Source organism: Triticum urartu, chromosome 5A, assembly GCF_056163025.1.
Source record: "Triticum urartu cultivar PI428250 chromosome 5A, HENAU_Tu73, whole genome shotgun sequence".
In the NCBI taxonomy this organism is placed as follows: Eukaryota; Viridiplantae; Streptophyta; class Magnoliopsida; order Poales; family Poaceae; genus Triticum; species Triticum urartu.
In genome coordinates, this window is record NC_141877.1 from 196,320,710 (window position 1) to 196,345,228 (window position 24,519).

A 24,519-nucleotide genomic window follows, 5' to 3' on the forward strand; every position below is an offset into this window, starting at 1 on the left:
TAAATTTCCTAGAAAATCATCTATAACTCCAAATAAGATAAATTATATATGAAATGTGATCAAAAAAATCCAATCTATCCATCTGTACCATTTTCATGCATGTTAGAACAACTTTTGGTTGTTGTTTAGGACAATTCAACTAAATGGAATATGATAAATCACATGTGGAGTTTGAATTTGAACCACGGGTTCAAACCAACTTCATTTAAACCGTGGATAGGTGCATTAGCTCAAATCACAGCATTTTGCCATGTCATGATCATGCATCATATTGTTGCATTGCATTGATTGTATTCTTTCTCTGTTGCCGGTGGTTGTTCCCCCCCCCCTGAGTAGACGCATGTCCCGACGATGAGTTCGATGACACCGATGAAGAGCAATACTATCTTCAGAAGTGCTAGGCAAGCAAAACCCCCTTATTCATTCCGATATAATCCCACTCTCTCACTCCTTCTCTCTTTTACTGCATTAGGACAACAGCGATTCAACTGTTACATGTTGCGGTAGTTGAACCCCTTTCCTCTGCATGACCTATCATTGCCACATTAAATAGATGAAACTCACTAGCATGAGTAGAAGTTGTTTGAGCCCTGATGTGCCTACTCATTGATGCTTGTCTGCCATGCCTGCTATTGCTTAGAGTTGTGTCTGGTCTGATTCATCGGGGATCAATTGGAAAGTTGTGAACATGTCCTACTGTTGAGAGCTAAGTGTGTGAACATGATTTGGTAAAGGTAGCGGTGAGAGGCCATGTAGGAGTACATGGTGGGTTGTCTCATTGAAACCGTCCTCGGGAACTGAGTTATATGTTTGTGATCCATGAGTAGTTACTACCACACATTGGGTTCCGGTAACTCGACCCCTCTCGGCTTATTAACCGCCTCGATCTTTGTCCAGGAGTTGCAACTAGTTTCTGGTGACTGTAGGTTGTGTAGAAGTCTACCAAGTGGCACCTGGTACACGTGGGCTTGGGACAGACTAGGCACCGTGGCACGGTGTACCAAGCATCGATCCATCCATCGAGTTGGGCTTGGGAACCCTGCACACATCATTTGGAGCTGTGAGCGACACCCCGGCCGGATCTCCTTGCGGATGGAACCCGAATAAGCGATAAACCTAGACTAGAGACTTGCGTGTTTTATCCAGGTCGTGGTCGACTCCCTCGCCAGGCATCTGCTTGAAGGTTGCTGAGATACACGACTTGTACATGGTGGTATGTGGCGAGAGCGTGTGTGAAGAAGCACACCCCTGCAGGGTTAACATGATCTATTCGAATAGCCGTGTCCGCGGTAAAGGACTTCTGGGTTTCCTGTACAGTTCATAGACAAGTGAAAGTGGATACTCTAAAATGCGCAAGATAAGCGTGAGTGCTATGGATGGCGTTCTCGTAGGGAGACGGGAGCGAATCCATAGTGGTGTATTGATATGGTGAATATGTGGACTCGTGTGCGCCACCTCAAAAGAGTTACTTGCAGTCGTAGTTTAGGATAGCCACTGAGTCAAAGCTGGCTTGCTGCAGTTAAACTCCACCACCCCTTTGTTCATATTGATGCATATGTAGTTAGTTCTGATGTAAGTCTTGCTGGGTATATTTATACTCATGTTTGCTTAATTTATGTTTTTGCAGAGAGACTTCAGTATCACTAGTAGTTTCGCATGGACATCGACGTTTAGCTTGTTACCTCAGCTATGATCTTGTGCCCTCGGCAGGGTCTTGTAGACAGTCAGGCTTCTTAGCCTATTTTTTTGTAGTTGTCTGTACTCAGACAAGATAAGCTTCCGCATGTGCTTGTTGCCTGTATGACTTGAATGCTAGTTCATTAGACCCATGTTTGTAATATCTGAATCTTTAGAGCCAAATGAATAAATACTTTGAGTTGTAGAGTTTTGTTGTGATGCCATGTTGTATTTACACATATCGGGCATATTGTGTGTATGATTGAAATGCTTGGTATGTGTGGGATCCGACAACCTAGTTGTCTATCCTTGGTAGCCTCTCTTATGGGGAAATGTAGTCTAGTGCTTCCACTGAGCCATGGTAGTTTGCTACAGCCCGGTTTACTGGAGTCCTGCTAGCTCAGTTACTACTCCTCCGGAACACTTAGACTGGTCGGCATGTGATCCACTTCGTTCCTGTGTCTGTCCCTTCGGGGAAATCGCATGTAGTGTCTTCTAGTGTCCTGCTAGCCTACTACAGCCCAGGTTCCCGGAGTCCTATTAGCCCAGTTGCTACAGCCCGAATTCACACGCTGATGACCGACACGTTCGAAGCTGGTTCATGTATTCCTGTCCCCGTAAGTTAGTGCCACTTTGGGTTCACGACTAGTCATGTCGGCCCGGGTTCTCTGTCATATGGATACTAGCGACAATATCATATACGTGAGCCAAAAGTCGCAAACGGTCCCGGGCCAGGTAAGGTGGCACCCGTGGGAATACCGCTTGTGAGGCCAAAAAGTGATATGATGTGTTACATGCTAGATCGGTCTGACTTAGAATCGGGGTCCTAACAGGCGGCAAGAGTGGAACAAAACACCAGGCATAAGGCCGAGCCTTTCGCCCTTTACCAAGTATATATGTGCATTAATTAAATAAGAGATATTGTGATATCCCAACATTTCCATGTTCCAACAAGGAACAACCTGCAACTAGCAATGCTATAAGAGGGGCTGAGTAAAGCAGTAACATAGCCAAACAATGTTTTGCTCGGAAGGGTGAAAAGGTTAGAGGCTATCATGGCAATATGGGAGGCTTGAAGAACAAGTGGTAGGTAGCGCGACATAGCGATAGCACCGAGGCAACTAGCATAGCAAATATAGTAGTCAGATCCAAGGTGATGGTCATCTTGCCTGAGATCCCGCTAGGAAGAAGCACGAGTCCATGAAGTAGATGAAGCAACGTAATCGATGAATCCTCACACTCGCAATGAAACCGGATTATCGAGAAGAAGCATAACCAGAAAGAAGAAAACAACATGGTAAACAACCATCACATAAACATGGCATGATGTAGAACCAAGTATGATGCATGTCTGGTTTAATGAGACATGACATGGCAAAGTGCAACAAACAATACTACAAATTAAGTGGAGCTCAATATGCAACAAGTTGCATATTGAAGAAACACCACATGCAAGTATTTAGTTCACTCCCGTTTATGTACTCAACAATATTAAATATTGTTAAACATGGCAAGAGGTGAAGCATAATCAGACTATCTATCTAGGCAAGTTTAAATGAGACCATAAGAACAAACAACAATTCCGGAAAAAACCCATGTGCATTTTGCAATTTATAAGGCAAACAACAATTTTAAACATTTAAATGTTGTTATCATGATGCAGATGACATAGGCAAGTTTTATGCAATTTTTATGAAAATGTTGACATGAGCATATTATGGAGCATTTGTCATCATGGCGGAAAGCAAGGGTGCCACGGCAACAAATCCTAAAATGATGCCACAGCAACATATCGGTTCCGGTAGCTCATGGAGATACCGGTGCAAAAGGAAGTGTGATGGGAGCGTGTCATGAAAGGATGGTTGGGTGCTCCCGATTAACGGATTCCCACCCGTCGATGGCTCAGAAACGGGGAGGAATGTGCAATGACAACTTACACACGGTGCAAGCACGAGCATCTCATACAACAAATGCATTCGTTCACGGGCGCTGTTCCGGCGGTTATACCTTCCAAGGGTGCATTTTCGGAATGGATCAAGTTTGTCGAGGGAAGTAGTAGTACTCGTGGTCTTGTTGAATCTATGGCGGTGGTAGTTGTACACGATACGTGGATGTTTAGGGTCACGGCAAGGAACTTGACGCATCTTTGAATTTGGCGTCTGGGGAATCCCGCGTAGTCGTACACGAGTCATGGTCGAACTTGACGTCCATGGGGTCGATGGTAGTGGTACTTGGCACAACACCTTGTAGTCGTTCGGGGGTCTGTGGTCTTGCCGGTCTTGTCGATCCATGAGGTCGGAGTAGAGGTACTCATCAATGGTAGTGGTCGGGAGACGATGCCATTCACGCCACAGGGTTGGAGAACCCCGATCGTCAACTTGGTCTCCCGGTGTTCCGTGTAGGGGTCATGGTGAACAGAACAATGACAATGGGTGGCTGTTCCAACGGGTCAACGATGAGGGTCGGCGGCCAACATGGTGCTAGAGATGGGTCGGGTAGAATCACTGAAGGACTATGGTTGACAGAAACAGCGGCAGCAGGGAGGCGACCGATGGTGCAGGATGCATGCGGCCCGATCTCTAGTCCATGGTGCACTCAACAACGGCGGAAGGGCGGCTGTGCTAAGCAGAGGCAGGGCCGAGGATGGATGGTGCAAGCGCAGAGGAATGAGGAAGCAGACGGGAGGCGTCATGCGGAGGAGAGTCGACAGGGTGGCACTCGCCCGAGTCTGGGCCAAAGGGGACAGATCGAGGGGCACCTCCCCTGGCGACGAAGCTGACTAGGCGGTGGCTCCGGGTAGACGAGGAGGTGGGAGAGGAGGCCCTTGCATAGTGGCGAGCTTGAGGTGGCTGACGAGGGAGAGATGCAAGCGCGAGCAGGAGGTTGGGCGCACGGAGGCGACGGGGCTGCCGGAGTTAGTCGCTGTCAGTGTCAAAACCGGCGGATCTCGGGTAGGGGGTCCCGAACTGTGCATCTAAGGCGGATGGTAACAGGAGGCGGGGGACACGATGTTTACCCAGGTTCGGGCCCTCTCGATGGAGGTAATACCCTACTTCCTGCTTGATTGATCGTGATGATATGAGTATTACAAGAGTTGATCTACCACGAGATCGTAGAGGCTAAACCCTACAAGCTATCCTATGGTATGATTGTTGTTGTCCTACGGACTAAACCCTCCGGTTTATATAGACACCGGAGGGGGCTAGGGTTACACAGAGTCGGTTACAAGGAAGGAGATCTACATATCCGTATTGCCAAGCTTGCCTTCCATGCCAAGGAGAGTCCCATCCGGACATGGGACGAAGTCTTCAATCTTGTATCTTCATAGTCCTACAGTCCGGCCAAAGGATATAGTCCGGCTGTCCGGAGGCCCCCTAATCCAGGACTCCCTCAGTAGCCCCTGAACCAGGCTTCAATGATCAGGACATTGCAAGGCGGGTTCTTCCTCCGAATACTCCATAGAAGATTTTGATCTCAAGGATAGTGTCCGGCTCTGCAAAACAAGTTCCACATACCACCGTAGAGAGAATAATATCTCCACAAATCTAATCTACTGACACGTTTAGCAACATGACATCATGCCATGGCCCGGTCATTATTCGAACGGTTTTTCTCAACTAGCACAGCACATATCGTGAGGCGGTTTTCTTGGCACGTCTTGTCGAAGCAGAGATCGTGTTCCCCTTATTACGGGATTCTCATCAATACGGACGTGGATAACCCAATCATTCCCATTGGTATGACTCCTCGATTTTAGAAAAGTCCCAAACGGCCACGAGGAGGACACTTGATATTCACCCTCTTTATAAAGAGGCCAAGGCCTGTCCTTTTTTCGCTCTCGTACTCAATCGAATCCTTCCCCCGCCTCAAGTTCCAACACCCAAGGCTCAGGTCAGGCGCTTCGGACCTTTAACCATGTCCTGATCCAACCTTCAAGGTCGGTGGATGCCTTCCTCTATCACAGAGGAAAACATTAAGAAGCTAAGAGCGGCCAGGTATTTGACCGGCGAAATCTCGCACAGGCTGCCTGCTCGAGGGCAGATCATTCCCACTCCCGAACCCGGCGAGAGCGTTGTATTCATCTCTCACTTCTGCCGAGGGCTAGGCCTAGCTCTGGACCCCTTTGTTAGGGGGCTCATGTTCTATTAGGGGCTGGATTTCCATGACCTGGCCCCGGATTCCCTCCTTCACATATTGTCACTCATCGTCGTGTGTGAGGCCTTCCTCCGCATTACCCCACACTTCGTCCTGTGGCTCAAGACTTTCAATGTGAAGCCGAAGATGATCAAGGGGCGACACGCACAGTGCGGAGGTGCCGCAATAAGCAAAAGTGATGATGTTCCATGGCCAGAGGGTTCCTTCCCAGAGGTGTCCAGTTTATGGCAACGGGAGTGGTTTTATATCACAGCTCCCCGGGGTACCAAGTATGTAGCCGCCCCTGCCTTTCGCTTGGGCCCCCCACCACAACTGACGTCATGGATCAACAAGGGGCTGGACTAGGGGCCAGTAAATGATGTGCCGATATTGCAGAGTCGCATCCGAGATCTCCTAGAGAGAGATGTCCGCCTAGCCACGGTAATGCAAGTCATGCTAGTTCATCAATTCTCGCCTTGCAAACGTCGACCCCTCCGTATGTGGGAGTTCAACCCGGAAGGACCATGAACTATTCATCACTTCCTTGGCATGACGCTCGAAGAGATGTACAAATTGTTCTTCGGACCACTAGTAAGGTGTCCGGACACCACCGAGGATGCGGGTGTGAGCTGCAAACGTCTAGATACCCAAGTAAGTAATCCCGTGGCCGAACGCGCTGTTTTTATTTATTTATCAGAACATCATTCTGAAAGGTCGCTCTTTGACTAGGACTGGGTAACAAAGGCGAAGATGATCAGGTGTTCGGCCCCCCTTCCTGAAGGCTCGGCAGATCCAATATTGGCCAGAATGCTCGAGTCGGTGCCTTATCAGGCGCCCTCAGGGGAAGATAAAGGGGCGAATAAAGAGGCCAAAAGCAGGCCTCACTCACTATTCATCGAAACCCGGGGGAATTAGCGCCTCTGCGAAGGAGGATAACCAGGGAGAAGAATCTGAAATTCCCTCTCCCCAAGGAAGGAAGAGGACCACCTCTGAAGACCCGGAAACAAAGGTTTCCAAACGGGGGAAGAAATCTTCGCCGGAGGGTCCTGTCTCGGAGGGTACTCTTGCCGCACAGTGCCTGCAAGGGGATCAGCCCTCTACCAAGCTGTAAGTAAACAAAAAGTACTTAATACTAAAAATATCCAACATTACTTTTGAAGACAATAACCGAAGCATCTATCTTCTAGTTCGGATCGTAGCCCTTCTCGATAGAGTTTGTCTTCGGGGGATCTTCTTCCGGAGATGACAGAGAGCGAAACACCTCCCCATGCAACCCCGCCTCATGAGGCGGGCCACCCTGAAGTGTCATCGCAGAGGGTTTCTCCTGATCCGCCAAGGCCAGAGGGTAATCCTTCAGCCACCCGAAGTCCTCATTATTCGGCTCCTAAAGAGAGCAACAGAAAGAGTCTGGAACCGTCCGGTGTGTGATCGGACGCACTGAAGGATCTTCTGGAGCAAGCGGTCATCTCAGAAGCACATCGTACGCTAATGGGTACGGTGATTGAGAGGATTTCATCCGCCGAAAGCGGGTTACATGAATCTTTTATGAGTCTGCTGAAAGGCTTTGAGGTACGTGAAATAGTGTATGTTTTTGACAGGATCGCACACGTTAGGTGTTCCCTATGCAGATAGTAGCCCCTGAGACTCTAGTTGCCATCGAGAACGGCGGCAAACAAGTCCCAGGTAATAATAAGGCCGCCTTCATGTGCAGGTGGCTGAAGGTCCGGTGGCTAGTCGGACTGGTGAGTTTGCCTAGCTGAAGCAGCAACTTGATGCGGCAGATGTCGACATCGTGCTTGTCAACAAGCGGCTCGACGAGGCACAGGGTATGTCATTTCTCTGGTGATCAACACATAGTAAGAGGAGCATGATGCTAGTATCTTTAATATGTTGTGACTGCAGATGGAGGTGCCACCGTGGAGACCCTTCAGGCGGAACTTGCCCGAGCCAAGGAACAAGCCACGAATAGTGATGCGGCCGCTCTAAAGGCGGTTGAAGAGCTGATGGCCGAACAGGATGCGCATTGCCAAAGCAAGGAGAAAATAGCCAAGATGGCCATTGAGTTGAAAGATGCCGCTGTCCATTACCAGCTTCTTGAAAAAGAAAGCCGGGCGAAGGCGGCAGACCTGGATAAGGCCATGGTAGCAGCCAAGGAAGCCCGCTGTAAAATCAGAGCGGCGAAGGAGGAGCTGTGTCAAGCTGGAGATATCGCGGCTGGGAAGCCCTTTTTGTTGCGGACGAAGTTCGGAGATCCGAAGTATGCCCCTCTTGATCAATTATGGAGTTCTGCAGATGCATACATGGATTTGGCAGCCAGTGCTGCTGATGCAGCCGAGTACTTCAAGGATCAAAAAGATCGTGAAGTGGAAAGGCTATGCTGGTCACAGTTCCATGTTCTAGTGCGTCCGCTGCTGTTGAATGAGAGAATGGCCGAGTAGGCCGAGCTCCATAGGTTGTCCGGGCTTGTCATGAGGTCTGTTGTGGATCATCTGTGGCCGGAAGGGCCAAGGCCAAATAGTTCTTTTAGTTTAGTGCAACAGTTCCTTGGTGCTGTGCCGCACATCGACGCTATGAAGAGGTCGGCGTGCATAGAGGGTGCGTGTATGGCACTTTCCCATGTCAAGACATACTGGGTAGAGATGGAGGCCACCGCTATTGCAACCCAGAGTTCGGCCGTAGGCTGAGTATCTACCGAGCACTACTTTGAAGAAGTCCTTGAAGGAGCTCGTTCAATAGAGGCTTAGTGCTCGAAGAATATTATGTTCTAGTGACATGTATTCCCATTGTAAAAACAATGTTCTATTGAATTATAAAGGCTTTGTTTATACTTTGGCCTGAAAGTATTATGATGCCTCCTGTGTGGCCGTTTATGTATATATATATGTACATAACCTGAAAGTTTGTAGTCGCGGGCTTCAGCCCCCACGCATATAATGCGAAGGTGTTCGCAAAAAACGCGTATTCACACTTCATCCAATGTCTTGGTCCATTAAGGAGGTGGTGGCACAGCAAACGAGGCAATCGGACTATATTGCTTTAGCACTTTCACTTAGCCATAGGAGTTTGACGGTGGGACTACTATATAGCCCCTGGTACCTCTGCGCTCGTCCAAATATGGTGCGCATATGTACATGACCGGGAAACGGCCCTTCCTTAATGCGGACGAATCCCGAAGATTCCGCTAAGTCATCGAGTGGTTGACCAGTCTCGCACTTTATCATGACAGTCAGTTTTCGGCTTTCTCTACTGAGGTGCTCATCCGGATGAACCAGGGCACACTCGTAGTAGTTCTCCGGGTGCCTCCTTAGCCGATAGAGCGGAACGTAAGGTAGCAAAACACTGGAGCCGGGCAAACCCAACATTTGACCAAATACATGATTCGAAGCTGATGCATATAAGGCCAAACTCGCGACGCCGAACACTCCCTAAGGTATTCGGTCTTTATAACATATTTCAGGCTGAACAATGCCCTTAATAATAAACCCCGAGTGTCCAGGTACATGCAATATTCTGACGTGGCGAAATGCCAATAACGCCAACATCCTTCTCAGTCATATTGAGTATCCGGAGGATGTGAACAACAAGAGACAGTAAAAAGGTTTACGTAGGGTCTTAATCTGAAAAGAAGCCTTTGAGTGGGTCCCTGCTGCACGTCTGCGCCTGTGTCTCCGTTGTGTCGTGTCCTGGACGGGTGTAGCACGATTGTCATCTGTAAAAGAGAAGAACTTAGGTGAAAGTTGTCGTGCAAAAAAAATTGGTTATTCTCGATAAACCATTAAAATTCATGAGAAGTCAAGTTGACCCGAACTAGCCCTGATTACACACGGGAAGCCCCTGGTACCGTCTATGAGGGTTTAACCATCAAACCAATCTCAGGTATATCTAGTGATGCGCTGGACTCGTCTAACCGTGTCCGCGGTCTTCATGACCTGTCATTTATTCTCGTTGGTGAGGCCATGTAGTGCTCGGGTGTTAAAGCCACCACACGTTCTTCCGTGCATAGAGAACGCTCGATATTTCCACTAACTGTGATGGTGCCACGTGTACCAGTCATCTTAAGCTTAAGAGAAGAGTAATGTGGTACCGCATTAAAACGAGCGAAAGCTGTTCTTCCGAGTAGTGCTTGTGTGGCACCCCGGCTCAGAGCGACCGGTTTACCATGCATTGCCAGCACAGAGACCATTTCTTATGGCGAGACACAACATCTTGGTACAGAAAACAACCGCTTTATTGATGCTAGCAGAACAGAGTTTATATTACAACAGTTGTCGAGGCCAAGCGGCACACCCGGTGCAGCTGAACAATATGTACATTATTTAGTGAACATAAAGGGGCCTGGATCAGGTCAACTATGTGGCAGCGGAATAACTTCGTGGCGAAAGCTCCATATCACAGGGACACCAATGTGGACACGATCTAGACTCAAACAGCGCTCCTCTCCAACGGTACTTTCCTGAAATCTAGCATGACATGCCAGGTCAGTACATTGAATGTACTTGCAAGCTCACAACAGGCATAATCATAATGGCAAACAATATCATGATATTTAACCAATTATTAATAATGCACACTATATGTCAAACATGCTGTGATCATGCTCGAACGTCCCTCGGGACAACATACCAACCGTGATCATCCTTGGATCACAAACAAACTACAAACGTGGTCTTTAACAAGAATAACTCGTGATCCTTACGGTGATCACAACCACGACCAATATCTGGTCTCGAATGCCTCGATGGCCTTTCTGCCGTACTCAATAATGCAAAGTTCATAGCTTAGTGTGCAATTTTTACTAAACGTTAACTCATGGTGGGACCTACTACAAGGTGTCCGTGACCATGGACTCGGCTATCGATAGATTATACACTCTGTAGAGGTAGCACACTGTACCCACACCACGGAACCCATGGCCTCGCACTCCCATTCGGGTGGACCAACGGCATTCCGACAAACCCTTCCATTGCCATGGCACTCTCCCGGCCACTCCGACCCAATCCCCAACGGGCTAGTCCTGGGTGGCCCCGTGTCTACCAAAGACACACTGACCACCGTCGTGGCCAAAACAATCCCACTCAGGGTCCCGATACCATAATCTCAACAACGGGCACACAAGGTTATGCCTGCTTACCAGGCCAGGGTAAGCACGACGTAACCTTCCCTAGTTGGAGGAACCGACCAGAGGCAATGTCAATGGACCGAATCAAGGCCTTCCCAAAATGGCAAATGTGGTTGCACTAGGAAAGAAACTCGATTCAGCGGCACCATGACCCAGTTAACGGTATATTCAAGTTGAGTTATATTCAGGTTCAACTTAATATGAAAATGACCGGTGTCACAGCATGCCATGAAATGCAAAACTACACATGCATCACTTAATAATAAAAATGACCGATGTCATCCATATACACACAAAGCATAAATATCAACAACTCATATTACTTTGCTGCTCAATATAACTCACATATTAACCAAAATATTTTGCAACAAGTTTTATTAATTTCTCACGCAAGAACGTAACTCCGATAAATTTCTCATATGAATAACAAAAAGTTTCACTACAACCAAATCTTAATTTCTTTACCAACTAAGTGAGGTTCAAACATTCTGTAAGGCAAGTAAAATGACTAAACAAGTACTTAACAGAATAATTTCTAGAAATTTTTTATCAATTTAATTTATGCAAGAACATAACTTTAAATAATTACTAACATGCATAGAAAAAAGTATTTCTATCATCACCATGAATAAATCCTAGTTTTGCTTCACCAACTAAGCTAGTTTCCACATTCTGTAAATCAAGCATATTAACTAGCAAACACTTAACAGAATATAAATAAAAAAATAATTTTAAATTCATGGATAAATCATTTCATTCAAGTAAGAAAATCATAAATATTGAAAGGACACCATGAAAATGTTGTTGTGGCTTGCCTTAGTGCAGATGAGGTTCACAAGCCTTCCGGTGATCCTCAAGACAAGCCTCACCCTCTGAAAATAAATTTAAACACAAAAAGCAAATATCAAGAGCACTTCTGAAAATCACCAGAAATTCTAAACAGCTCAGAAAAATCTCATCTTTGGTGAGCTGCTAGATTTCTTTTCAAAGAACACAATGCAAAACAAATCAACTCATTTGGACTTATGGTTGAAAAGTTATAACTGTTTGAAGCTCTCTAGAATTTAAGTGATTTTGAATTTAAATAAACAGCTGAGGGGGGGTGACGTCGAAGGCGTAAAACCTCAGGGCGCCACCACTCGTACCGCTTTGCGCGCGTATAGAGTGGCTGACTAGCGGGCCCCGCTAGTCAGGTGGGGGAAGGGGGAGAAGGAAACAGAGAAGGTCGCGGCTTCGCCGGAGCTCTCGGCGGCGACGAGGGCTTCTGGGCCAAAACGAGAGGGAGCGATTTAGAGAGGGGACGGTGGCGCACCTGCCCGTACCCTTAGCGTGGCTAGGGGTGGTCGGACGGCATCGGAATCAAGCTCGCAAGAGGAGGCAGAACACGGTGGTTGCCGGAGTTGAGGAAGACGGCGAACGGAGGCCACTCCAGGGGCTCCAAGCGGGAGAGACGGCCTCACTAGAGAGAGGCGGAAGCCATGGAGGGGTTGCCCTAGCCTGGGAGGGGCTAGAGCTACCGCGGCGACCAGAGGGGATCGCCGGCGAGCTCGAGCTCGGGGACGGTGCCCCGAGGCCTGCCCGGCCGGGCTACAGCTTCCTACGCGATTGTGGGATGTGTGGGAGTGCTTGATGGTGCTCGAGTAGGCTGGCGGTGGCTCCATTTATAGGCGAGCGACGAGGGGGGTTCGGGCTCCACCGGTGGACACCTGTCCACAGCCCCCAGTGACGAGCGGCGTCAGTGAGAGGGGGATAAGGCGACGCAGGTCACGCCGAAACTGTGGGCGAACGGAGACGAGCACAGGATCGAGGGGAAGGCGACAAGCACAGTGCGCTCCGCACTGTTGGGCTGGCCGGACCTTGCCCGTGCTCGCTGCGGCGAGCTCCGGCGTCGGCGAGTGCCAGAGGGGGTTTAATGGCATTGAGACAGAGGTGGTGGCGCGGTTTGGCATGCTCAGTCAGGAGAGGGAAGCGAGCACGCGTGAACAGAGCGCTCGACGGCACTCAAAGCGCGTCGACACGCATGCCAACAGCCCTGGACAAACGTGGTCACCGCGTGAACTATGACATCAGGCTGATATAAGCATAAACTTCGTGTCTGGCATGTTGTTCGTGGTAGTTTTGAGTGTTACCACGATTTGGTTTGGATCCAGGTGCAGTAGAGAGGTTTTTACAAGCCAGGTAAGTTTCTGATCAGTAACTTTGAACAGTTACTGTGGTCAAACGGCTGGGAGTTAGAGGCTGTGCTTTGGAGGCTATTCATAATTTACTAAGATAAAGATGCACAAGAAAGTTCAGGTCAAATGGAGCAAGCAAAATTGTAGTTGTCGTAGAAACCACCATTTCTATCCAGAACAGGAAATATTTTCTGTAGCAAAAACATTCCAAAAAGTGATGTAATATTTTTGCTCAGGAAGGTGCCCTAGGGTTCACAGAATATTTGTGAATTATCTCAGATTTTTCTGAGCCATAAAAATTAGGGTTGCTTTGGAGCATACTGATCTGGCTAGGATTTTTGAGAGGAAATGAATATTTTTCATTTAAGAAAAATGTTCCAAGGATTATTTTTGGGAAGGATCAGAAAAGAAATGATGATTTAGGAGGGAAGTGAAGCACTTGGGTGAAAGCCAAGGATGCCCAAGTGTTTAAGTCCATATGAAAAGATTCAAAAACTCCAAGTTTTAGAAAGATTTCAAATGAAGAGCAAGCAAATAAGAGACGGCAAAAACCAGGCTGTCACAGCTTGCTAGCCACTTCGGAATGGAGCAATGTCGAAGTCTAACTTCTCACTTCGGTAGTTGTCGGATGAACCGAATACAACCTCTAGTATTAGAGAGCCCGTGGAGCGGGCCACTGGGCCTGGTATTACTCCCTTGAAGGTAGTATTACTGTGGCTGATTTTTGTCGGGTCTATCCCCATTTTGCAGATTGTGTCCTGATATATCAGATTTAGACCACTACCGCCGTCCATAAGGACTCGTGTGAGATGGTATCCGTTTATTATTGGGTCTAACACTAAGGCATCCAATCCTTCATGCCGGATGCTTGTCAGGTGATCCCTCTGATCAAAAGTGATCGGGCAGGCCAACCAGGGGTTGAACTTAGGGGTGACGGGCTCTACGGCGCGTATGCCTCGGAGTGCATGTTTGCTTCTCCTCTTCGTCACGTGGATCATGTTTACTGTTTTAACCTGTGGTGGGAATTTTTTTCTGTCTCCCAGTGCTTTGCTGGCGAGGTTCGTCCTCGTCTTCGCTTGGTGTCTCCCTCCCCTTGTGTTCGGCGTTTAGCTTACCAGCCTGCTTGAAGACCCAACATTCTCTGTGGCTGTGATGTGCAGGTTTATCGGGGGTGCCATGAATCTGACATAGTTTGTCTAGAATCTTGTTTAGGCTGGACAGTCCATCTCTGCTGCCTTTGACAGGCTTTTTCCGCTGACCTGGTCGAGAGCCCCTGAATCTAGCGTTTACCGCCGTATTATCTGGGCTATCTTCTTTACTTCGACGCTTGCTTTTACTGCGTCGTGGTTTTCCATTGCCATCCCTGACTTCGGATGTGCTTGGGTCGCTGGTGCTACTGCGGGCTAACCAGCTATCTTCACCCGCGCAAAAGCGGGTCATGAGGCTTGTCAAGGCTGCCATTGTTCTTGGTTTTTCTTGGCCGAGGTGTCTGGCAAGCCATTCGTCTCGGACGCTGTGCTTGAAAGCTGCTAAGGCTTTAGCATCCAGGCAGTCGACGATTTGGTTCTTCTTAGTGAGAAACCTGTTCCAAAGATTTCGGGCTGACTCTCCGGGCTGTTGAATTATATGACTTAAATCGTCTGGATCCGGAGGCCGGACATAGGTCCCTTCAAAATTAGCCTAAAAAGCATCCTCGAGCTCCTCCCAAATTCCAATTGAGTTTTCGGGGAGGCTTTTCAGCCAGTGCCGAGCTGGTCCTTTAAGCTTGAGGGGAAAGTACTTGATGGCGTGGAGATCGTCTCCGTGAGCCATATGGATGTGGAGGATAAAGTCCTCAATCCAAACCCCAGGGTATGTGGTCCCATCGTACGCCTCTATGTTCACTGGTTTGAATCCTTCTGGAAATTCGTGGTCCAGCACCTCATCGGTGAAACATACGGGGTGTGCGGCACCCCTGTATTTTGATGTATCATGGCGTTCGGACGGTTGTAGTATTTGGTTTTGATTTTGTGCCAGAGCGCTCTTCCTAGATCCATAGATGGATCTGGTCATACTGGATTTTCGGCGCAAGTCCTCACGTAGATCATGTGTTGACTTATGTGCGGCCTTGTTAGCTGCTCTATTGCGGCCACAAGGTGGTTGATCCGGCAGGTTGGCCGTTTTATTTTTCGGCTGTGTGGGCTCTACGGCCTCATCGTCGAATTCAGGTAATAGCTTGCGCTTTGGATAGCTCTTTGTGTGGTAACTTCGTTGTCGAGCACTTTGTTCCACCTGTTGTTGAGCATATTTTGTGCGGCCTTAAGCCTTTGCTTCTGCTTCTTCAGACTCCTCACTGTGCCAAAAATAAGCCTTCTGTGGAGGTTCTCTTGTTCCAAGTGCCTTTCCGGGAGGATGTGTGCATCTTCGTCCGGACTATTTTCCTCCCCAGAGGGGGGTTGATGAGGTTTATCCTCGGCGTCGCCGTGTTCGGACATCGGATCCGTACTATGTTCGCCGTTTGCAGTTTCATCGTGCCCTACCGCTAGGTCAATGTGGTCGTCGTTTCCTCTAGAGTCGACCGGAGTGTTATTTTCTCTTGCGCTGTTATCGCTGTTTTTGCCGAGGCGGGATTTTGAGCAGCGCCTATGCCGACGCTTTGCTTTCTTCTTGAGGGAGCTATTCTTCGCTGCATCCTGTCGTTCTTCATCATTGTGTTCTTTGGGTGTATCCACCATGTATATGTCATGTGGTGAAGTGGCTGTCCAGCGCCCTGTGGGCACTGGTTCCTGTTCCTCTCCTGCATCGCCGTCCATGCCGTCGATGTCTTCGGAGTCGAAATCGAGCATGTCAGTTAAGTCAAGACAGAGGCTACTAAGTGGGTGGTGTGTGGGCAGCGAATTTCTTCGTCGTCCGCATCCAATTATAGCCGGACATAGTTTGGCCAAGGATCTTATGACAAGGAGAGAGATCATAATGAATTTAGCACGTCGCCGAAAGGTGAGTGCTGAAAGATATATGCGGAGGTGAACTCCATGATCGGCGCCCAATCGGATTCGATAGGCACGGACACAGGCGGCTCGGAATCCGTGGCCGGAGGCGAATCCAGTGGTTCGGCAACACAGCTCTTGTGAGGGGTGAAGTTAGTATCCGGCTCCATCGCCAATGAGAGTGCAACCTCCATGGTGGGGTCTATCCCCCCGTCCTCGGATGGCGCGATTTGCTCCGGATTGAGGGCCGGAGTAGTTGCAGGTGTGATCTCCTGAACATTGTCCGACGGCGGAGTTACGTCATGATCGCCGTGATTGTGCGGCACACCTGACATGGGTTCAAATCCGTCGAAGATCAAGTCTCCGTGGATGTCGGCAATGTAGTTTAAGTTTCCGAACCTAACCTGATGGCCAGGGGCGTAGCTCTCGATCTGCTCCAGATGGCCAAGCGAGTTGGCCTGCAGTGCGAAGCCACCGAATATGAAGATCTGTCCAGGGAGGAAAACCTCACCCTGGACCGCATCGTTACCGATGATCAAAGGAGCCATCAAGCCTTACGGTGACGGCCTTACGGTGACGGCGCAGTGGAACTCTCAATGAAAGCACCAATGTCAGTGTCAAAACCGGCGGATCTCGGGTAGGGGGTCCCGAACTGTGCGTCTAAGGCGGATGGTAATAGGAGGCGGGGGACACGATGTTTACCCAGGTTCGGGCCCTCTCGATGGAGGTAATGCCCTACTTCCTACTTGATTGATCTTGATGATATGAGTATTACAAGAGTTGATCTACCATGAGATCGTAGAGGCTAAACCCTAGAAACTAGCCTATGGTATGATTGTTGTTGTCCTACGGACTAAACCCTCTGGTTTATTTAGACACCGGAGGGGGCTAGGGTTACACAGAGTCGGTTACAAGGAAGGAGATCTACATATCCGTATTGCCAAGCTTGCCTTCCACGCCAAGGAGAGTCCCATCCGGACATGGGACAAAGTCTTGAATCTTCTATCTTCATAGTCCAACAGTCCGGCCAAAGGATATAGTCCGGATGTCCGGAGACCCCCTAATCCAGGACTCCCTCAGTCCCACTGCAGCTCAGGGTGGAGCAGCACGTGCAGAAGGGAGTAGGGCATGACGAGCCATGGAGGTCGGCGATGCCATGGCCCTGCGGCCAGGCGAGCTTGTGGGGCCGCGGGTTGTTGGCTTGAGGGATCTCGCTCCTCTCTCTTTTACTTCAGGTGGCAGCACGAGTGAGGGAGAGGGAGAGATCGAGAGGAGGGAGTGGCGGTGCAAGGGAGAAGAGCAGACTGCTGGCTAGGGTTTTGATGGGGGTAGTTGGGCCTTAGGTAGGCCGCAGATGGTTTGCTGAAAGGCCCAGCTGGGCTGTTCTCTCCCTCTCACTCTTTTAATCTCTTCTATTATTCTTCAGCAGAAAAGAAATAGAGAGAAGAAAAGTAAGAGCGGGTTAGGGAAAGAACTTGGGCATGGGGTTAATTTTCCTGGACTCACAAACATGTGCATGGTCCAAGAAAATTAGAATTTGAAAGATCGAAAGATATGAATTCAAACTCATGTGAATTTAATTCAAATGGGTTTGAACTAGGACTTGGTAAAAGGAAGGCCAATTTTTTTTGAAATTTTTGGTGGAGCTCCGGAAAGTGATGAAAGACTTTAGGGCAAAGTTGGAGACCAAGAATTGAGATAACAAAGGCATGGAATATTTTGCAAGTGTGTTACGGTTAATTCCAAATTAATGGAAAAGTTATTATAGTTCCCTAATAATAGTAGGAGACTTTGAATATGTGTTAAAGAGAAATCACCATGTTAATTCCCTTGACTTAAATGGATCAAATATCAATGCAATTTATTTAGTTGAGTTTTTAAAACGGGTTGCATGATGACATGATGCAATGTGAATGATGACATGATGAATGCAACAAGCAAACAAATCAAACGATGAAACTCGGAATCCATCGAATGCATCTGGAGCGCCGACCTTGGGGCGTCACACTTGTAGTGTTGATTACATCTTGTAGTTGATTACTATGTTGTTTATTTGGTGGAAGATTATATGTTCAGATTCATTATGCTATTTAATACCCCTCTAATCTTTAGCATGGTTGTCATTTCTGAGTAGTTACTTTTGTTCTTGAGGTCACGGGGGAAATCTTGTTGCAAGTAATCATGTGAACTTGATATGTGTTCGATATTTTGATGGTATCAGCTACATGGCACTTCACCTTATTAGGACCTAAGGGAATTCATTTTGGAGTGTTTATTAGATGATGGGTTGCGAGAGTGACAGAAGCTTAAACCCTAGTTTATGCGCTACTTCGTAAGGGACTGATTTGGATCCCAAAGTTTAATGCTATGGTTAGATTTATTCTTAATACTTTTCTCATAGTTGTGGATGCTTGCGAGGGGTTAATCATAAGTAGGAGGTTTTTTCAAGTAAGAACAACAGCTAAGCACCGGTCCACCCACATATCAAATTATCAAAGTAGCGAACATGAAGCAAACCAACATGATGAAAGTGACTAGATAAAATTCCTGTGTACCCTCAGGAACGCTTTGGTTATTATAAGAGACCGTTTTGGCATGTCTTTTGACTTAAAAGGATTCGGCTACCTTGCTGCACTTTTTTACCATTATCGTTACTTGCTCGTTACAAATTATGTTTTTATCAAACTACTCGTTACTTATAATTTCAGTGCTTGCAGAGAATACCTTGCTGAAAACCGCTTGTCATTTCCTTCTGCTCCTCGTTGGGTTAGACACTCTTACGTATCGTAAGGACTATGATTGATACCCTATACTTGTGGGTCATCAAGGCACTTTTCTGCTACCATTTCCGGGGAGTGAAGCGCTCTTGGTAAGTGGAAATCGGTAAGGAAAAATTATTACTACGTGCTGAAATTTATTGTCACTTCTTACAATGGAGAACAATCCTTTGAGAGGTTTGTTCGGGGTATCTTCACCTCGACCGAAACCACAATTAGTTACCCCTCAACCTACTGCACCTACTAAAAATATTGGTTATGAAATTCCTTCGGGTATGATAGAGCAACTGCTAGCTAATCCTTATGCAAGAGATGTAACCGAACTGCTAGCTAATTTGTGGATTATTTAAGCTTGTAGGTTTACCCCGAGATGTACCTAATAAGAAGGTTTTTCTTTTATCTTTGAATGGAAAAAGCATTGGCATGGTGTAGGATATGGGATGATATTGGATCTTGGAATTGGAATCGATTGAAATTGGAATTTCACCAAAAAATTATCCTATGCATCTAGTGTAACACCCACGATGCGGCTATATCTCCCACGTGTCGGAGCATGACTTAGAGGCATAACCACATAGTAGGCATGTCGCAAGAGGGGTAATCTTTACACATCGCAAGTACTGAATAAGGAAGGGATAAAGAGTTGGCTTACAATCGCCACTTCACACAATACATAAAAATAGGATTACATCATCTAGATACAATCAAGGTCCGACTACGGAACCAAATAAGGAAAGACAACCCCTAATGCAATAGATCCCCGATCGCCCCAACTAGGCACCACTACTGATTGTCCGGAAAGGAAACATAGTAACGTCCCAAATCCTCGTTGAACTCCCACTTGAGTTCAGTCGCGTCCCCTGCACTAGCATCATCGGCACCTACATCTGGTATTGGAATTAATCTGTGAGTCACGGGGACTCAGCAATCTCACACCCTAACGATCAAGTCTATTTAAGCTTATGGGTCGGAAAAGGTAGTGAGGTGGAGCTGCAGCAAGCACAAGCATATATGTGGCTAACCTACGCAAATGAGAGCGAGAAGAGGAGCAAAGCATGGTTGTGAACTAAAAGTGATCAAGAAGTGATCCTGAAACTACTTACGTTCAAGCATAACACGAGACCGTGTTCTCTTCCCGGACTCTGCCGAAAAGAGACCATCATGGTTACACACGCTGTTGATTCATTTTAATTAAGTTAAGTGACAGGTTTTCTACAACCGGATATTAACAAATTCCCATCTGCCCATAACCGCGGGCACGGCTTTCGAAAGTTCAAAACCCTGCAGGGGTGTCCCAACTTAGCCCATCACAAGCTCTCGCGGTCAACGAAGGATATTCCTTCTCCCAGGACGACCCGATCAGACTCAGAATCCCGGTTACAAGACATTTCGACAATGGTAAAACAAGACCAGCAAAGCAACCCGATGTGCCGACAAATCCCGATAGGAGTCGCACGTATCTCGTTCTCAGGGCACACCGGATAGGTCAAGCTCCGAGTAAAACCAACCCTCGAGTTGCCCCGAGGTGGCCCCGCAGGCTGCCCATTTCGGACCAACACTCAAAGGGGCATTGGCCTGGGGGGGTTTAAAATAAAGATGACCCTTGAATCTGCGGAACCCAAGGGAAAAGGCTTAGGTGGCAAATGGTAAAACCAAGGTTGGGCCTTGCTGGAGGAGTTTTATTCAAGGCGAACTGTCAAGGGGTTCCCATTATAACCCAACCGCGTAAGGAACGCAAAATCAAGGAACATAACACCGGTATGATGGAAACTAGGGCGGCAAGAGTGTACCAAAACACCAGGCGTAAGGGAGAGCCTTCCACCCTTTACCATGTATATAGGTGAATTAAAGTAAACAAGATATAATAATGATATCCCAACAATAATCATGTTCCAACATGGAACAAACTCCATCTTCACCTGCAACTAGCAATGCTATAAGAGGGGCTGAGCAAAGCGGTAACATAGCCAAACAACGGTTTGCTAGGACGAGGTGGGTTAGAGGCTTGACATGGCAATATGGGAGGCATGATATAGCAAGTGGTAGGTATCGCGGCATAGCAATAGAGCGAACAACTAGCAAGCAAAGATAGAAGTGATTTCGAGGGTATGGTCATCTTGCCTGCAAAGTTCTCCGAGTTGACGAAAGCCTGATCCTCATAAGCGTACTCAACGGGTTCCTCAATCACAAACTCGTCTCTCGGCTCTACCCAAAGAAAGAACACAAGCAAAGGACCAACAAATAATCACGGTGCAATGCGCAAGCAACATGATGCAAAACATGGCATGATATGCGGGATGTGATATGCAATGCTTGTTCTAGTCACCACATTGATCAAAAAATACATGGCATACACCCCTGTAGAGATGGCATGGCATAGCCCAAAACACATGTAGAGCTCATGCCCATATGCAGCACACAGTAATCATGGCAAAAATGACAAATGCTCAAGATCTGCTAAGTAACAGGAACTAACATTTTATAGCCCTCTCGCACCCATGATTTGGGCATCAAGATGGACTCAAACAAGCATGGCACAATGGAACAAAATGAAGAGCACAACCAGATGAACAATTTGATATATTATGCGCAAGAAACGGAACTACGATGACAGAGTTATGGCATGTTGAACAGGGCTTCAGAATGTAGAAAAAAATGACATGGAGGGAATTTCAGGTCAACCCTCGTTCGGATCTGGATATGGGAGCTCGTGGATCGAGGATGGTCAGAATGGAACTCGCCGGAGAGGACGGGAACGGTGGCCGTAGTAGTGCAGGAAGACGGGCGGCGCCGGAGCTGGGCGGATCTGGCCGGAGAAGGTCGCCAGCGGCGGCCCTCGATCGGATCAGGCGGAGGCCGAGCGGGATCGCCGGAGTTCCGCCGGCAGGCGGCAATCCAGGCGATGCGGCAAGGCGGGCGGCGCTGGGGCGCGTCGCGGCGGTCTCGGGCGCTGGCGGCGGCGCTGTGCGGGGGCGGGGCGGCAGGCGCGCGGGCCGGGGAGGGCCTCGCGCGGGCCTTGGGGGCCGGTGGCAGAGGAGGCGGCGGAGCGCCACGTGGTGTCACGCGGTTGGCCGGACGAGGTGGCGCGATTTGTCCGATGAGATCCGGACGTGTCCGGCGGCGGAGAGGGGCTAGGCTAGGGTGTCATCTGCGTGAAAAATCTGGGAGGGGCACATATTTATAGGTAGAGGGTCCTAGGAGTGTCCAAATAGGGTGCGGTTTTCGGCCACGCGATCATGATCGAACGGCCGAGAGGGTGGAGGTGGTTTGGATGGGTTATTTGGCCACTTTGCAGGGGTGTTGGGCTGCAACACACACGAGGCCTTTACGGTTCCCCGATTAACCGTTGGAGTGTCAAACGGACTCCAAATGGCATGAAACTTGACAGGCGGTCTACCGATGGTGTGCCAAGGCCGCTTGGCCAAACTCGGTCCATTCTGAGAAAGTTTGACACCCGCTCACGAAAAGAGGCAAAAGGGGGCGCCGGAGGTCATAGGAGTGCCGGATTGCAAAACGGACAACGGGGAAAATGCTCGGATGCATGAGACGAACACGCATGCAAATGCGATGCACATGATGACATGATATGAAATGCATGACAAGGAAAAAATACAAAACAAAGTCAAGAACCCAACCACGAATCTCATAACTTAGAGCCGAAAATGGCAAGAGTCGGAGTACAAATATGGCAAGTTACATCCGGGGCGTTACAACACTCCACCACTATGAAAGGATCTCCTCCCGAGATCTAGGACTAAAAGAACTCTAGATATTCGGAACGAAGGTGGTCCTTGCATTCCCAGGTGGCTTCTCGGTCGGAATGGTGTGACCACTTCACTTTCAGGAATTTGATAGACTTGTTGCGAGTCTTGCACTCAGTTTCTTCCAGGATAGCAACGGGATGCTCATGATAAGACAGGTCTTCTTGGAGATCAATCTCTTCGAAGTTGATGGTGCGCTTAGGCGTCTTGAAACACTTGCGAAGTTGAGACACGTGAAACACGTCGTGCACGTTTGCAAAGTTGGATGGAAGCTCAAGTTGATAGGCGCGATCGCCTCTTTTGCCAATGATCTTGAAAGGACCCACGTATCTAGGGGCAAGCTTCCCTTTGATACCATAGCGACGAGTGCCTTTCATTGGAGAGATGCGGAGGTAGACATGGTCTCCAATCTCGAAAGCTAAGTCACGATGCTTGCTATCATAGTAACTCTTCTGGCACGATTGCGTGGCTTTGAGATTTTCACGGATGACTTTGCACATTTCTTCATCTTCTATGATTAAGTCATTGCCAAGAAGTTGGCGTTCACCAGTCTCTGACCAATTAAGAGGAGTACGATACTTTCTGCCATAGAGAATCTCGAATGGGGCCTTGCCCGAACTCGCTTGGAAAGTGTTGTTGTACGAGAACTCGGCATATGGAAGACAATCTTCCCACTTCATAGCGAAGGAAATGACACAAGCCCTGAGCATGTCTTCAAGAATTTGATTGACTCGCTCGACTTGGCCACTAGTTTGAGGATGAAAGGCTATGTTGAAGCGAATGTTGGTGCCCATGGCCTTCTGGAAGGAATCCCAGAACTTAGAGGTAAAGATGCTTCCACGATCTGAAGATATCAACTGCGGAATGCCGTGCAAGGAGACAATCCTGGAGGTATATAGTTCTGCCAACTGAGCTGTTGTGATAGATTCTTTGATCAGAAGAAAATGAGCCACTTTAGTAAGCTTGTCGATGACAACAAAGATAGCATCATTGCCATGCTTGGACTTGGGAAATCCAGTCACGAAGTCCATCTCAATATGGTCGAACTTCCACTCTGGAATGGCAAGAGGTTGGAGGAGACCAACTGGTCGTTGGTGTTCTGCTTTCACTCTTCTGCAGACATCACATTCATTCACAAACTGAGCAATTTCTCGCTTCATTTGAGTCCACCAATACGACTGCTTGAGGTCATGGTACATCTTTGTACTTCCGGGATGAATAGATAGGAGTGAATTGTGAGCCTCGTTCATAATGACTTTACGAAGGTCACCTTTAGGAACAACAATTAGATCCTTGAAGAATAGAGTATATTTGTCATTAAGGCGATAGCACTTGTACTTGGGTTGGCTCTTGGCAATCCCATTCTTCACCTTCTTCACCATTGCATCAAGAAGTTGAGCCTCACGAATCTGATCTTCCAAAGTAGGAGATACTTGGTGGTTGGCAAGAAATCCTTGAGGAACAACTTGGAGATTCAATTTGCGGAAAGCTTCGCAAAGATCCGGTTGGAAGGGCTTGAGAATCAAACTATTGCAGTAAGCCTTCCTGCTCAAAGCATCAGCAATGTCATTGGCCTTGCCTGGAGTATATTCAATACTCGGATTATACTCTTGAATCATCTTGACCCAACGAGTCTGCCTGAGGTTGAGGTTGGGTTGAGTGAATATGTACTTGAGGCTCTTATGATCAGTGAAGATGTCCACTTTCCTTCCCAACAAAAGATGTCTCCATGTTAAAAGAGCATGGACAACTGCTGCCAACTCGAGGTCATGAGTGGGGTAGTTCTTTTTGTTGGGTTCAACTGGCGAGAGGTATAGGCCACAACTTTCTTCTCTTGCATTAACACAGCACCGAGACCTTGCAGGGAAGCATCACAGAAAACCTCGAATGGTTTGGATTCATCAGGAGGAG